Genomic DNA, 14,577 nt, shown 5'->3' with positions numbered 1-14,577 from the left:
TTTTTTTTTAATTTTTTTTTTCAACGTTTATTTATTTTTGGGACAGAGAGAGACAGAGCATGAATGGGGGAGGGACAGAGAGAGAGGGAGACACAGAATCGGAAACAGGCTCCAGGCTCCGAGCCATCAGCCCAGAGGCCGACACGGGGCTCGAACTCACGGACCGCGAGATCGTGACCTGGCTGAAGTCGGACGCTTAACCGACTGCGCCACCCAGGCGCCCCCGTTCCCAGTTTTAAAGAGTCTCTTATGCTTTGGCTCTCTCCCACTCTAACCTCTTTTTTTTTTTTCCTTCCACTACCCCATGGGTTTTTCTTAAGTTTCTCAGGATCCACATAAGAGTGAAAACATATGGTATCTGTCTTTCTCTGTATGGCTTATTTCACTTAGCATCACACTCTCCAGTTCCATCCACGTTGCTACAAAGGGCCATATTTCATTCTTTCCCATTGCCACGTAGTACTCCATTGTGTATATAAACCACAATTTCTTTATCCATTCATCAGTTGATGGACATTTAGGCTCTTTCCATAATTTGGCTATTGTTGAGAGTGCTGCTATGAACATTGGGGTACAAGTGCCCCTATGCATCAGTACTCCTGTGTCCCTTGGATAAATTCCTAGCAGTGCTATTGCTGGGTCATAGGGTAGGTCTATTTTTAATTTTCTGAGGAACCTCCACACTGCTTTCCAGAGCGGCTGCACCAATTTGCATTCCCACCAACAGTGCAAGAGGGTTCCCGTTTCTCCACATCCTCTCCAGCATCTATAGTCTCCTGATTTGTTCATTTTGGCCACTCTGACTGGCGTGAGGTGATATCTGAGTATGGTATCGATTTGTATTTCCCTGATGAGGCGCGACATTGAACAACTTTTCATGTGCCTGTTGGCCATCCGGATGTCTTCTTTAGAGAAGTGTCTATTCATGTTTTCTGCCCATTTCTTCACTGGGTTATTTGTTTCTCGGGTGTGGAGTTTGGTGAGCTCTTTATAGATTTTGGATACTAGCCCTTTGTCCGATATGTCATTTGCAAATATCTTTTCCCATTCCATTGGTTGCCTTTTAGTTTTGTTGGTTGTTTCCTTTGCTGTGCAGAAGCATTTTATCTTCATAAGATCCCAGTAACTCATTTTTGCTTTTAATTCCCTTGCCTTTGGGAATGTGTCGAGTAAGAGATTGCTACGGCTGAGGTCAGAGAGGTCTTTTCCTGCTTTCTCCTCGAGGGTTTTGATGGTTTCCTGTCTCACATTCAGGTCCTTTATCCATTTTGAGTTTATTTTTGTGAATGGTGTGAGAAAGTGGTCTAGTTTCAACCTTCTGCATGTTGCTGTCCAGTTCTCCCAGCACCATTTGTTAAAGAGACTGTCTTTTTTCCATTGGATGTTCTTTCCTGCTTTGTCAAAGATGAGTTGGCCATACGTTTGTGGGTCTAGTTCTGGGGTTTCTATTCTATTCCATTGGTCTATGTGTCTGTTTTTGTGCCAATGATTACAGCTTGGTAGTAGAGGCTAAAGTCTGGGATTGTGATATCTCCTGCTTTGGTCTTCTTCAAAATTACTTTGGCTATTCGGGGCCTTCTGTGGTTCCATATGAATTTTAGGATTGCTTGTTCTAGTTTCGAGAAGAATGCTGGTGCAATTTTGATTGGGATTGCACTGAATGTGTAGATAGCTTTGGGTAGTATTGACATTTTGACAATATTTATTCTTCCAATCCATGAGCAGGGAATGTCTTTCCATTTCTTTATATCTTCTTCAATTTCCTTCATAAGCTTTCTATAGTTTTCAGCATACAGATCCTTTACATCCTTGGTTAGATTTATTCCTAGGTATTTTATGCTTCTTGGTGCAATTGTGAATGGGATCAGTTTCTTTATTTGTCTTTCTGTTGCTTCATTGTTAGTGTATAAGAATGCAACTGATTTCTGTACATTGATTTTGTATCCTGCAACTTGGCTAAATTCATGTATCAGTTCTAGCAGACTTTTGGTGGAGTCTATCAGATTTTCCATGTATAGTATCATGTTATCTGCAAAAAGTGAAAGCTTGACTTCATCTTTGCCAATTTTAATGCCTTTGATTTCCTTTTGTTGTCTGATTGCTGATGCTAGAACATCCAACACTATGTTAAACAACAGCGGCGAGAGTGGGCATCCCTGTCGTGTTCCTGATCTCAGGGAAAAAGGTCTCAGTTTTTCCCCGTTGAGGATGATGTTAGCTGTGGGCTTTTCATAATAGGCTTTTATGATGTTTAAGTTTGTTCCTTCTATCCCGACTTTCTCAAGGTTTTTATTAAGAAAGGGTGCTGGATTTTGTCAAAGGCCTTTTCTGCATCGATTGACAGGATCATATGGTTCTTATCTTTTCTTTTATTAATGTGATGTATCACGCTGATTGATTTGCGAATGTTGAACCAGCCCTGCATCCCAGGAATGAATCCCACTTGATCATGGTGAATAATTCTTTTTATATGCCATTGAATTCGATTTGCCAGTATCTTATTGAGAATTTTTGCATCCATATTCATCAGGGATATTGGCCTGTAGTTCTCTTTTTTTACTGGGTCTCTGTCTGGTTTAGGAATCAAAGTAATACTGGCTTCATAGAATGAGTCTGGAAGTTTTCCTTACCTTTCTATTTCTTGGAATAGCTTGAGAAGGATAGGTATTATCTCTGCTTTAAACGTCTGGTAGAATTCCCCTGGGAAGCCATCTGGTCCTGGACTCTTATTTGTTGGGAGATTTTTGATAACCGATTCAATTTCTTCTCTGGTTATGGGTCTGTTCAAGCTTTCTATTTCCTCTTGATTGAGTTTTGGAAGAGTGTAGGTGTTTAGGAATTTGTCCATTTCTTCCAGGTTGTCCAATTTGTTGGCATATAATTTTTCATAGTATTCCCTGATAATTGTTTGTATCTCTGAGGGATTGGTTGTAATAATTCCATTTTCATTCATGATTTTATCTATTTGGGTCATCTCCCTTTTCTTTTTGAGAAGCCTGGCTAGAGGTTTGTCAATTTTGTTTATTTTTTCAAAAAACCAACTCTTGGTTTCGTTGATCAGCTCTACAGTTTTTTTAGATTCTATATTGTTTATTTCTGCTCTGATCTTTATTATTTCTCTTCTTCTGCTGGGTAGGCTGCCTTTGCTGTTCTGCTTCTATTTCCTTTAGGTGTGCTGTTCGATTTTGTATTTGGGATTTTTCTTGTTTCTTGAGATAGGCCTGGATTGCAATGTACTTTCCTCTCAGGACTGCCTTCACTGCGTCCCAAAGCATTTGGATTGTTGTATTTTCATTTTTTTTTTAATTTCTTCTCGAATTGCCTGGTTGACCCACTCATTCTTTGGTAGGGTGTTCTTTAACCTCCATGCTTTTGGAGGTTTTCCAGACTTTTTCCTGTGGTTGATTTCAAGCTTCATAGCATTGTGGTCTGAAAGTATGCATGGTATGATTTCAATTCTTGTATACTTATGAAAGGCTGTTTTGTGACCCAGTATATGATCTATCTTGGAGAATGTTCCATGTGCACTCGAGAAGAAAGTATATTCTGTTGATTTGGGATGCAGAGTTCTAAATAGATCTGTCAAGTCCATCTGATCCAATGTATCATTCCAGGCCCTTGTGTCTTTATTGGCCATGTGTCTAGATGATCTATCCATTTCTGTAAGTGGAGTGTTAAAGTCCCCTGCAATTACCACATTCTTATCAATAAGGTTGCTTATGTTTATGAGTAATTGTTTTATATATTTGGGGGCTCCTGTATTTGGCACATAGACATTTATAACTGTTAGCTCTTCCTGATGGATAGACCCTGTAATTATTATATAATGCCCTTCTTCATCTCTTGTTACAGCCTTTAATTTAAAGTCTAGTTTGTCTGATATAAGTATTGCTACTCCAGCTTTCTTTTGGCTTCCAGTAGCATGATAAATAGTTCTCCATCCCCTCACTCTCAATCTAAAGGTGTCCTCAGGTCTAAAATGAGTGTCTTGTAGACAGCAAATAGATGGGTCTTGTTTTTTTATCCATTCTGATACCCTATGTCTTTTGGTTGGCGCATTTAATCCATTTACATTCAGTGTTATTATAGAAAGATATGGGTTTAGAGTCATTGTGATGTCTGTATGTTTTATGCTTGTAGTGATGTCTCTGGTACTTTGTCTCACAGGGTCCCCCTTAGGATCTCTTGTAGGGCTGGTTTAGTGGTGACGAATTCCTTTAGTTTTTGTTTGTTTGGGAAGTCCTTTATCGCTCCTTCTATTCTAAATGACAGACTTGCTGGAGAAAGGATTCTCAGCTGCATATTTTTTCTTTTCATCACATTGAAGATTTCCTGCCATGCCTTTCTGGCCTGCCAAGTTTCAAAAGAGAGATCAGTCCCGAGTCTTATAGGTCTCCCTTTATATGTTAGAGCACGTTTATCCCTTACTGCTTTCAAAATTTTCTCTTTATCCTTGTATTTTGCCAGTTTCCCTATGATATGTTGTGCAGAAGATCGATTCAAGTTAAGTCTGAAGGGAGTTCTCTGTGTCTCTTGGATTTCAATGCCTTTTTCCTTCCCCAGTTCAGGGAAGTTCTCAGCTATGATTTCTTCAAGTACCCCTTCAGCACCTTTCCCTCTCTCTTCCTCCTCTGGGATACCAATTATGCGTATATTATTTCTTTTTAGTGTATCACTTAGTTCTCTAATTTTCCCCTCATTCTCCTGGATTTTTTTATCTCTCTTTTTCTCAGCTTCCTCTTTTTCCATAATTTTATCTTCTAGTTCACCTATTCTCTCCTCTGCCTCTTCAATCCGAGCCGTGGACGTTTCCATTTTATTTTGCATCTCATTTAAAGCGGTTTTCAACTCCTCGTGACTGTTCCTTAGTCCCTTGATCTCTGTAGCAAGAGATTCTCTGCTGCCCTCTATACTGTTTTCAAGCCCAGTGATTACTTTTATGACTATTATTCTAAATTCACTTTCTGTTATATTATTTAATCCTTTTTGATCAGTTCATTAGCTTTTGTTATTTCCTGGGGATTCTTTTGAGGGGAATTCTTCCGTTTGGTCATTTTGGATAGTCCCTGGAGTGGTGTGGACCTGCAGGGCACTTCCCCTGTGCTGTGGTGTACAACTGGAGTTGGTGGGCAGGGCTGCAGTCAGACCTGATGTCTGCCCCCAGCCCACCGCTGGGGCCACAGTGAGACTGGTGTGTGCTTTCTCTTCCCCTCTCCTAGGGGTGGGATTCACTGTGGGGTGGCGTGGCCCATCTGGTCTACTTGCACACTGCCAGGCTTGTGGTGCTGGGGATCTGGCATATTAGCTGGGGTGGGTAGGCAAGGTGTATGGGGGCAGGAGGGGCAGGCTTAGCTTGCTTCTCCTTAGGTGATCCACTTCAGGAGGGGCCCTGTGGCAGCAGGAGGGAGTCAGACCCTCTGCCGGAGGGTGGCTCCGCAGAAGCATAGCGTTGGGTGTTTGTGCAGAGCAAGCAATTTCCCTGGCAGGAACTGGTTCCCTTTGGGATTTTGGCTGGGGGATGGGCGAGGGAGATGGCGCTGGCGAGTGCCTTTGTTCCCTGCCAAACTGAGGTCTGTCATCCTGGGGCTCAGCAACTCTCCCTCCCATTGTCCTCTAGCCTTCCCGTTCTCTGAGCAGAGCTGTTAACTTATGACCTCCCAGGTGCTAAGTCCCGCTTGCTGTAGGAACACACTCCGTCTGGCCCCTCTGCTTTTGCCAGCCAGACTCAGGGGCTCTGCTTGGCCAGCGGGCCGCCCCTCCCCCCTGGCTCCCTCCCGCCAGTGCGTGTAGCGCACACCGCCTCAACGCCCTTCCTACCCTCTTCCGTGGGCCTCTCGTCTGTGCTTGGCTCCGGAGACTCCGTTCTGCTAGTCTTCTGGTGATTTTCTGGGTTATTTAGGCAGGTGTAGGTGGAATCTAAGTGATCAGCAGGACGCGCGGTGAGCCCAGCGTCCTCCTACACCGCCATCTTCCCGCCCATCAGAAACACATTCTTATAGAACTTCTTTTTTTAACTCCCGACTCTACTTTTTATGTGTATGCTTTCATATTTCACATCTTTTTATTCATATTTTCTTACATCTAATGATCAACATTTCCTTTCCACCTAAAGAACTCCCTTTAATTCTTAGACCTGGTTAGTACTCACAAGCTCCTTTACCTTTTGTTTGCCTGAGAAACTCTTTATGTCTCTTTTGATGGTGAATGTTAACCTTACAGCCTTGAGTATTCTTGGTTGTAGATGTTCTCCTTTCAATACTTTGTGTATTTCATGCAACTCCTTTCTGGCCAGAAAAGTTTCTGCTGAAAAATCAGCCTTATAGACTTTCCCTTGTACGTAACATTTACTTCTCTCTTGGTGCTTTCAATTCTCTCTCACCTTTCATCTTAACATTTCCATTATTCTGTGTCCTGCGTAATATCTTGTTCTGTGGGTTTATCTTGTTTGGAATTCCTTGTGCATAGAAACCTGGATATCCATTTCTTTCTCTAGGTTAGGGAAGTTTTCAGGTATTATTACTTCAAATAAGTTTTCTCTCCCTTTCGCTCCCAAATTCTTCTTCTGGGACCTTATCATGAAAATGTTCATTTTCTTGATGTTGTTGGTCAAGAGATCCCCTAACCTATCTGCGTTTTCTAATAGTCTTTACTGTTTTTGTGGTTTAGCTGGGACTCCAGATCTCTCATAACATTCGTCTTCATTTGCTAAGCTACCCTTTTTCCTTCTTCATTTTAGTAATTCACATGAGAATAGACACAAAATAATGTTTTAATGAAATAAGAAAACATCATGGCTTTTGTCACACACTATCAACTATTTCATTGTGAGAGAAATGAAGGAAAAGGAAGAAAAATAACATGTGGAAAAGGGAGAGAGAAAATGAATCAAGCAAAATACCAAATCCACAAATACCCATTCATTCTTTGCACACTTATGCCACCAACTGAATGTCACATTTGTGATACAACAATAGCTTTTTTATTTTTCCCTTGTAATTGTAAACTCTGGCATTTTTAAACACAACGATGGTTGGTTATAGAGGAAATGAACACTGTTTTACTTAATTAGAAAGTATCAGGACACATTCTGGTCCATCAATATTCTAAAATGACATACTGCCCCTGAGGGTGGCACCATAGCAAATATGAGAAAGTTATTCTGGTGTTTAGATTCCACCTTCCTGTTTCCTGCTATTCCACATAATCCCCATGCTTCCTGTCACATTAAATCAGAAAGTGATGTGTGGAATAATGCCAACATTTTGACGTCCAACCTAAAATATGGGTGAGGCAAGTTTAATTGTAGGTTTCAAATGTGTATGTTAGCATCTATCTATTTGTATTACCTGGAAATTTGTTGTTGGTGGTGTTCTTTGGTATTGCCCTTGGAGAATTTGTTCGCTTTTTGTCCATGAAACTATGACACTCACAGATTTGTTAGAATACCGCCTAGTAATATTGCTACATGAGGCAATGAAGGGATAAGTCAGGGAAGAAAATACGTGAGACTTAGAAACAGAAAGAAAATACTCAGGAAGGAAGCCATATGACAATTCCAAAAGGAATAAGCAGGGCTTATTTTTAAAATCAGACTTATTTCAATACTTACTAAACCCTATATATCTTCTTTTCTGTTGAGAATATAGCAAAGATTAGTTTTGTTTTGCATTTGATAAGAGGATATATATCTTCAAGGCTTAGAAATCAATGAAGTAGATAAAATAATGTAGATTTAATTCGACTGTAATTCATTGACTTAGAAAACATTTGTAATGTTTTGTATACTACCCAGAGAAGAACAGTAATTTCTAATGAGTGGCTCAAATATAGCATAGAAGAGTTAGCTAATGAGTATTTTCTTAAAACACCCGATAAAATTTAAACCTGAGGTTTTCTTTACACGACCTAGTCTATAGATAAATAATACATCTATTATAATGAGCCTATTACTTGGTGTACTTTCTGGTGCATGAATAGTTTTCTAGAGATACTGTTAACATGAGATTCCCAGGGCACCTCCAAGCTTCTGATGCACTGAGTATGGGAAGAGGGTCTATGAAGTTGCATTTCCACAAGCTCTCAGGTGATGCTAATTCTGATGGTTCCAGGTATCACATGTTGAGTAACGATGGACTAGGACATAAAATCTACAAACCCTAAAATGATTTTCTCATATTCGGCTCTGACTACAGTGAATTATTTAACCAGTAACAAAGAGGTGAATTTTTACACAAATCTACCTGGAGACTAACTGAAGTTTTCCTCCTATCTAGTGTAATCATGTGCACGTGGCTTCCACTGGGGAACATGAGCCTCTAAAAGCTCAGAGGAAGCAAATCAATTTTGGATATACTTTAAAACTTAAAATATTCCAAAGTCAATAGAAGCAAAGCACATTTTAATAATCTGAAGGAAACATAAATATATGAAGGCTAATTTCATGATGACAGTTGCCACCGTTTAATTAGACAAGGATACAATTTTAATTAGATGGTATCATTTTTCATATAGCGTTGTTCCATCTTGGACATGCATTTGTTGACATAAGGTAGGTGGCATTCTACAGAAACGTTTTTGCCATTTCAATCATTTCTATGCTTGGTTGACTCTAACATACTTTTCCCTTTGTCTTATTCACAAATGCCTTAACTAACATTGGGATTCTACTTGAATGGGTCCATTTGTTTCCTGGTCATCTGCTTTACAATCTTCTATTATAAATCATTGTGTTCAGTTTATCTTGGTTTTCTGTGGGGACAGATTTGGGGGTAGTATCGTCAGCTCTATATTGACAGTTCTTTATTTGACACGATTTAGAAAAACAAACGAAGGATTTCAGTGTATTTAAATACACCAGTCCTCAGAAAAAGCACATCATCTCTTCGGGCTTCAGAATTTCAGCCACTAACTCTTGAGTCTCGCATAACAGGTAATATACTCATGTATAATCCAACATGATGTCTTATTTTAATCTTCTGTGTGCTACAATTAGTTGAAAAGCATTTATAAAATGTTTATTGCTGACTGATAATTTCTCATAAAGAAACACTTGAAAGACAGAATCAATGACCTGAGTGAGGATCTGAAGGTGGGTTCAGGATTTCAGTGCCTCTGAATTGACAGCAATGATTACAAAGAGAATGATGTGGAAAATGGAAGAGATATGGTCCATCACCTCTACTGGTGGGATTTTCTAAAAGACTTTTAATTTTCTTGGCTACATATGTGACATTGACTTTGTCAATAATGACTTTTACCTTTCACTTAAAGTTGGAGTTTAAATTTTATGAGAAAATGAACCTTGAGTAGCATCAGCTCTCTTTTTGGAAATGTGTGTATTTCAAAGTTTTAAGTCATCATTTTTAACATTACTTTATTCCCAGTACTGCTTCAATTTTCCACTACCTTTCATTGTCCTTTTCATCATTCAAAATAGTTTGTTTTTCTGCATAATTAACACAGTATAAAGGATTATTTTGTTTTAGTTACTCATTTATTTAACCCATCTTCCATTTCTTTGTAATTTGACTGGAAAAAATTTTGCAATATTTCAGACTTTTATCATTGTGTTCCTTGGGAAATATTTTTCAAAGCCCTGCTCTATCTATCTATCTATCTATCATTTATCTATCTATCAATGCAATACCACTTTCTATGAATGTCTCTCAATCCTCTACTTTCAATAAGATGCCAGGGATACACAACACTAAGACCTACATCCTATTTTGTATCATATAATGACTAAATATTTGGTTAAATCGTACATGATAGAAAAACTACACCAAAAATTTCTTTAATTTTTATCATTTGTCTAAGGCCACAGTCTTGAGTTTAAACCAGTAAGGCAAAAGAAGCAGATAAGGAAGAAGGAAAATTCCATCAGTCCCAAGTTCTGCTTCATATGTTAAAAACGTAGTCATTTAGTGGAAGACTAAATACGAACTTCTTCTCTCATTAGACATACATTCTTAAGGTATGTTCTATCAAAACTGGTGGCTAAAAGAAAAAAGAAAAAGGCTTTACCTATTGTTTACCTTACAGTTTGTAAAATGCCTTTATTTATATATCTTCAATTCAGAAACAAATAACCTATTTCTTTTTCAAGAGAAATAGAACTGAATTTACTTGTATGGAGAGAATTACAAACATATGACAAATGGTCCCAGATTCCATTACTTTGGTTCGATAAGGTTATTTGCAAGATTACATCATGTTTACTGATTCAATCTGTAAAAGTGTTTACAAATGTTTTCACTGAAACCTTTTAATTAGATTTTTCCCTACCAAGTATCATTCATGCTCTAATACCAGGGTCACACCATTTACACCATTCTCAAGCCAGGAGCCTGGCTCATCTTCACTCATTCTGTTATAAAACCAGTCCCTGTTGTTTGTCACTCTACTTTCTAAACATTTCTTTAAACTCTGCCCTATCCCTCCTCATGACATTCTGTGGGCCCTGTAATCTCACAGCAATCTAAGGGGGCAGCCTGTCTCCATCACTGTCCTCCTTATGTGCCGAACGAGATCACTTCCCACATGCAATCTTCTCTCTTGATTGTGTTTCTTGGCTGGCTCCCAACACCTCTCCTTACTTACCCTATAGAATCTACAACTGCTTCTCCTTTTGCTTTACTTTCATGCCCCCACCCTCTTGGTCTTTTCATGCTGTCACTTTTGGGGGGTTCAATAACACTTTACTATTTGCAAATCTCAGCGTTTATCTTTACTTACCAAGGTCCCCACCAGTCTCCAAGTTCCCTGATGTCAGGCAATGTGTTTCAATTGTCTTTGCATTTCCAGTATGTTTCCCAAGGCTTTGGAGCATAGTTTGGTCAAGAAATGTTGGACTTGTAAATAAAGGAATGAATATGCTACTGATTTTCACATATGCTTTCACAGGACTCAGCCAAATATGAAGATCCTTCTCTTTGCTTTTATCATGGCTCTCATGGTTGCCATGACTGTAAGTATATCCAGGAATTTTGAAGAATACATTTTTAGTGGTTCTCCAAGGAGTCTCCTTATTTGCATTTTCACCTATGTTTTTGCATTTTCCTGAACACGGCTTACTAGATTTTAATGGTTTTATATGGACATTTTCCTTGAATTAATATAGTAAGCTCACTAGGCATTTAGAATAAATCTTGGGTACACAAACACACTAAACATATATGGACACTCAAACAATTAGCTTGATGTAAAAATAAAATTTTTTAAAAGAGCTCCATAAAGATGTGGGAAGGAGAGGCTAATGAAAAACACTTACATATTATCAGCGCTAGACTAACTAATTTTCAGAAGCTCTTACCTACATTGTCATTTTCTCGTGGGTCACCAGTGAAAATTGACTTCTCTGAAGCTTTCTTCTTTCTCCTTCATCTTTCCATCTGCCCCCTCTTCTTTATCCTCTTCCTTCCCTCCTCCCTCTCCTCTTCCACTCTCTAACCTCTTTCTTCTCCTCTCTCCCCTCCTCCTTCTTAGCCTCCTCCTTTCCTTCTTCCCCTTCTCTTCTCTCTTGCTTCCTCCTCCTCTACCTACTCCCCCTCCTCATTCCCCTCCTCCTGTTTGCCTTCCTTCCCCTCCTCCTCCACCTCCTAACCTCTTCAGTCTCCTCTCTCACTTCCCTTTCATCAGCCTCCACCTTATGTCCTTCCCTCATCCTCACTCTCTTCTTTCCCTCCTCATTACTTACCTCCTCCTCATTGTCCTAGACTTACCTTTGTTTCTTAGTCTGTTCAAGTTAAAGTGAGTCCCTTTTGCTTTGGTATTCTTTCTGTCTAATTATTGAGAAATTCATTAAGAAATAAGAATACTTCTTCAACTAATCCAACAAGTTCTATTTGATGTTTCTAAAAATGTGTTTATGACATCACAGTGTATCACTTTATATTTATTTGCAAAAGAACAAAAATGGAAGGAATAAAATTTGAAGAACAAAGAGAAAAACAATACCAGACTCTACTAGCACATAAAATATTTACAGATAAGTAGCTCTTAATCTACAGAAAATATATCCATGTGTTTAAAAAAAGCATTTGTTTTTAGGAAATACAAAGCTTAGTCTTTCAATTGCTCTCCAAATCTAATTACAGCAAAAACCTACTCATCACTCATTTTATTTATTTTTTTATGTTCAAGATTTTATTTGAATTCAAATTAGTTAACATGCAGCATAAAACATAGTATTGATTTCTGAATTGGAATTTAGTGATTCGGCACTTTCACCTAACACCCAGGGCTCATCCCAGCAAGGGCCCTCCATAATGCCCATCATCAGTTTAGCTCATCCTTCCTCCCACTCCCCTCCAGCAACTGTCAGTTTGTTCTTTATATTTCAGAGTCTCTTATGGTTTGCCTCCCTCTCTGCTTTTATCCTATTTTATTTTTCCTTCCCTTCCCCTGATGGTGTTTGTCTCCTCTGATTGACTTATTTCATTTAGCATAATATACTCTAGTTCCATCCTCGTGATTGCAAATGGCAAGACTTAATTCTTTTTGATGGCTGAATAATATTCCATTGCATGGATTTACCACTGTTTCTTTATCCATTCATCAATCAATGGACATTTGGACTCTTCTCATAAATTGGCTATTGTTGATCATTCTGCTGTAAACATTGCGGTGCATGTGCCCCTTTGATTCCGTATTTTTTTGTATCTTTTGTGTAAATACCTAGTTGTGCAATTGCAGAATTATAGGGTAGTTCAATTTTTAACTTTTTTGAGACACCTCTATCTTCTGTTTCACAGTGGCTATATCAGCCTGCATTCCCACCAACGGTGTAAGAAGGTTCCCCTTTCTCCACATCCTTGCCAGCATCTGTAGGTTCCTGAGTTGTCAATTTTAGCCATTCTGACAGGTGTGAGGTGGTATCTCATTGTAGTTTGGATATGTATTTCCCTAATGATGAGTGATGTTGAACATTTTTTAATCAGTCTCCTAGCCATTTGTGTGTCTTCTTTGGTGAAATATTTTTTCATGTCTTCTGCTCATTTTTTCACTGGATTGTTTGTTTTGGGGATGTGGACTTTGATAAGTGTTTTATACAGTTTGGATACTAGTGTTTTATCTGACATGTCATTTGCAAATATCTTCTCCCATTCTGTAGGTGGCCTTTTAAGTTGATCGATTGTTTCCTTCACTGAGCAGGAATATTTTATCTTGATGAAGTCCCAATAGTTCATTTTTGCTTTAGTTTCCCTCTACTCTGGTGACAGGTCTACTGAGAAGTTGCTCTGGCTGATGCCAAAGATTTCCTCCTGAGTTCTCCTCTAGGATTTTGATGGTTTCCTGTCTCAGTTTAGGTCTTTCATCCATTTGGAATATTCTTGGGTGTATGGTGTAAGAATGTGTTCTAGGTTCATTCTTCTGCACGTTGCTTTCTAATTTTCCCAACATTGTTTGTTGAAGAGACTGTCTTTTGTCCATTGGATATTCCTTCCTGCTTTGTTGAAGATCAGTTGACCAAATTAGTGAGCATCCGATTCTGGGTCCTCTATTCTGTTCTGATCTATGTGTCTATTTTTCTGCCAGTACCATACAGTCTTGATGATTACAGCTTTTTAATAGAGCTTGAAATCCGGAATTGTGATGCCTCCCACTTTGTTTTGCTTTTGCAACGTTACTTTCTACCCCTACTTTCTTGAGCGTTTTTATCAAGAAAGAATACAATATTTTGTCAAATGCCTTTGCTGCATCTATGGGGGGGGATCATAGAATTCTTATCCTTTATTTTATTAATGTGGTGTATCATGTTGATTGATTTGTGAATATTGAACCACCCTTACATCCCAGAAATAAATCCCACTTACTGGATCATGCTGAATAATTCTTTCAGTGTACGGTTGGATTCGATATGCTAGTATCTTGAGGTTTTTTTCACCCATGTTCATCAAGAATTCTGGTCTGTATTTCTGCTCTTGGGTGGGATCGTTGCCTGGTTTTGGAATCAAGGTAAAGCTGTTTTCATTGACTGATTTTGCATGTTTTCCTTCCATTTATATTGTTTGGAACAGCTTCGGAAGACTAGGTATTTATTCCTTTTCAAATGTTTGGTAGAAGTCCCCTGGGCATCCATCTTGCTCTGGACTCTTGAGGGAGATTTTTGATGACTGAATCAACTTCGTTGTTGGTTATACATCTGTTCAAATTTTCTATTTCTTCCCACTTCAGTTCCAGTATTTTATATGTTGTTAGAAATGTATCCAGTTCTTCAAGATTGCCCAATTTGTTGGCATACAATTGCTCATAATATTCTCTTATAATTGTGTTATGTGGTGTTGGTTGTGATCTTTCCTCTTTCCTTCGTGATTTTACTTATTTGGGTCCTATCTCTTTTCTTTATGATAATTCTGGCTACGGGTTTGTCAGTTTTATTAATTCTCTCACAGAACCAGTGTTTAGATTTGTTGATCAGTTCTACTGGATTCTTATTGTTTCTACATCATTTATTTCTGTTCTAATCCTTATTCTTTCCTTCCTCTGCTGGTTTTGGACTTTATGTGCTGTTCTTCTTTCAGCTCCTTCAGGTGTCAGGTTAGGTTGTGTGTTTGAGACTTTTCTTATTTCTTCAGG

Source organism: Puma concolor, chromosome B1 (genome assembly GCF_028749965.1).
Source record: "Puma concolor isolate L17-30 chromosome B1, mPumCon1.1.hap2, whole genome shotgun sequence".
Lineage (NCBI taxonomy): Eukaryota > Metazoa > Chordata > Mammalia > Carnivora > Felidae > Puma > Puma concolor.
Note: the sequence above shows the minus strand (reverse complement) of the source record.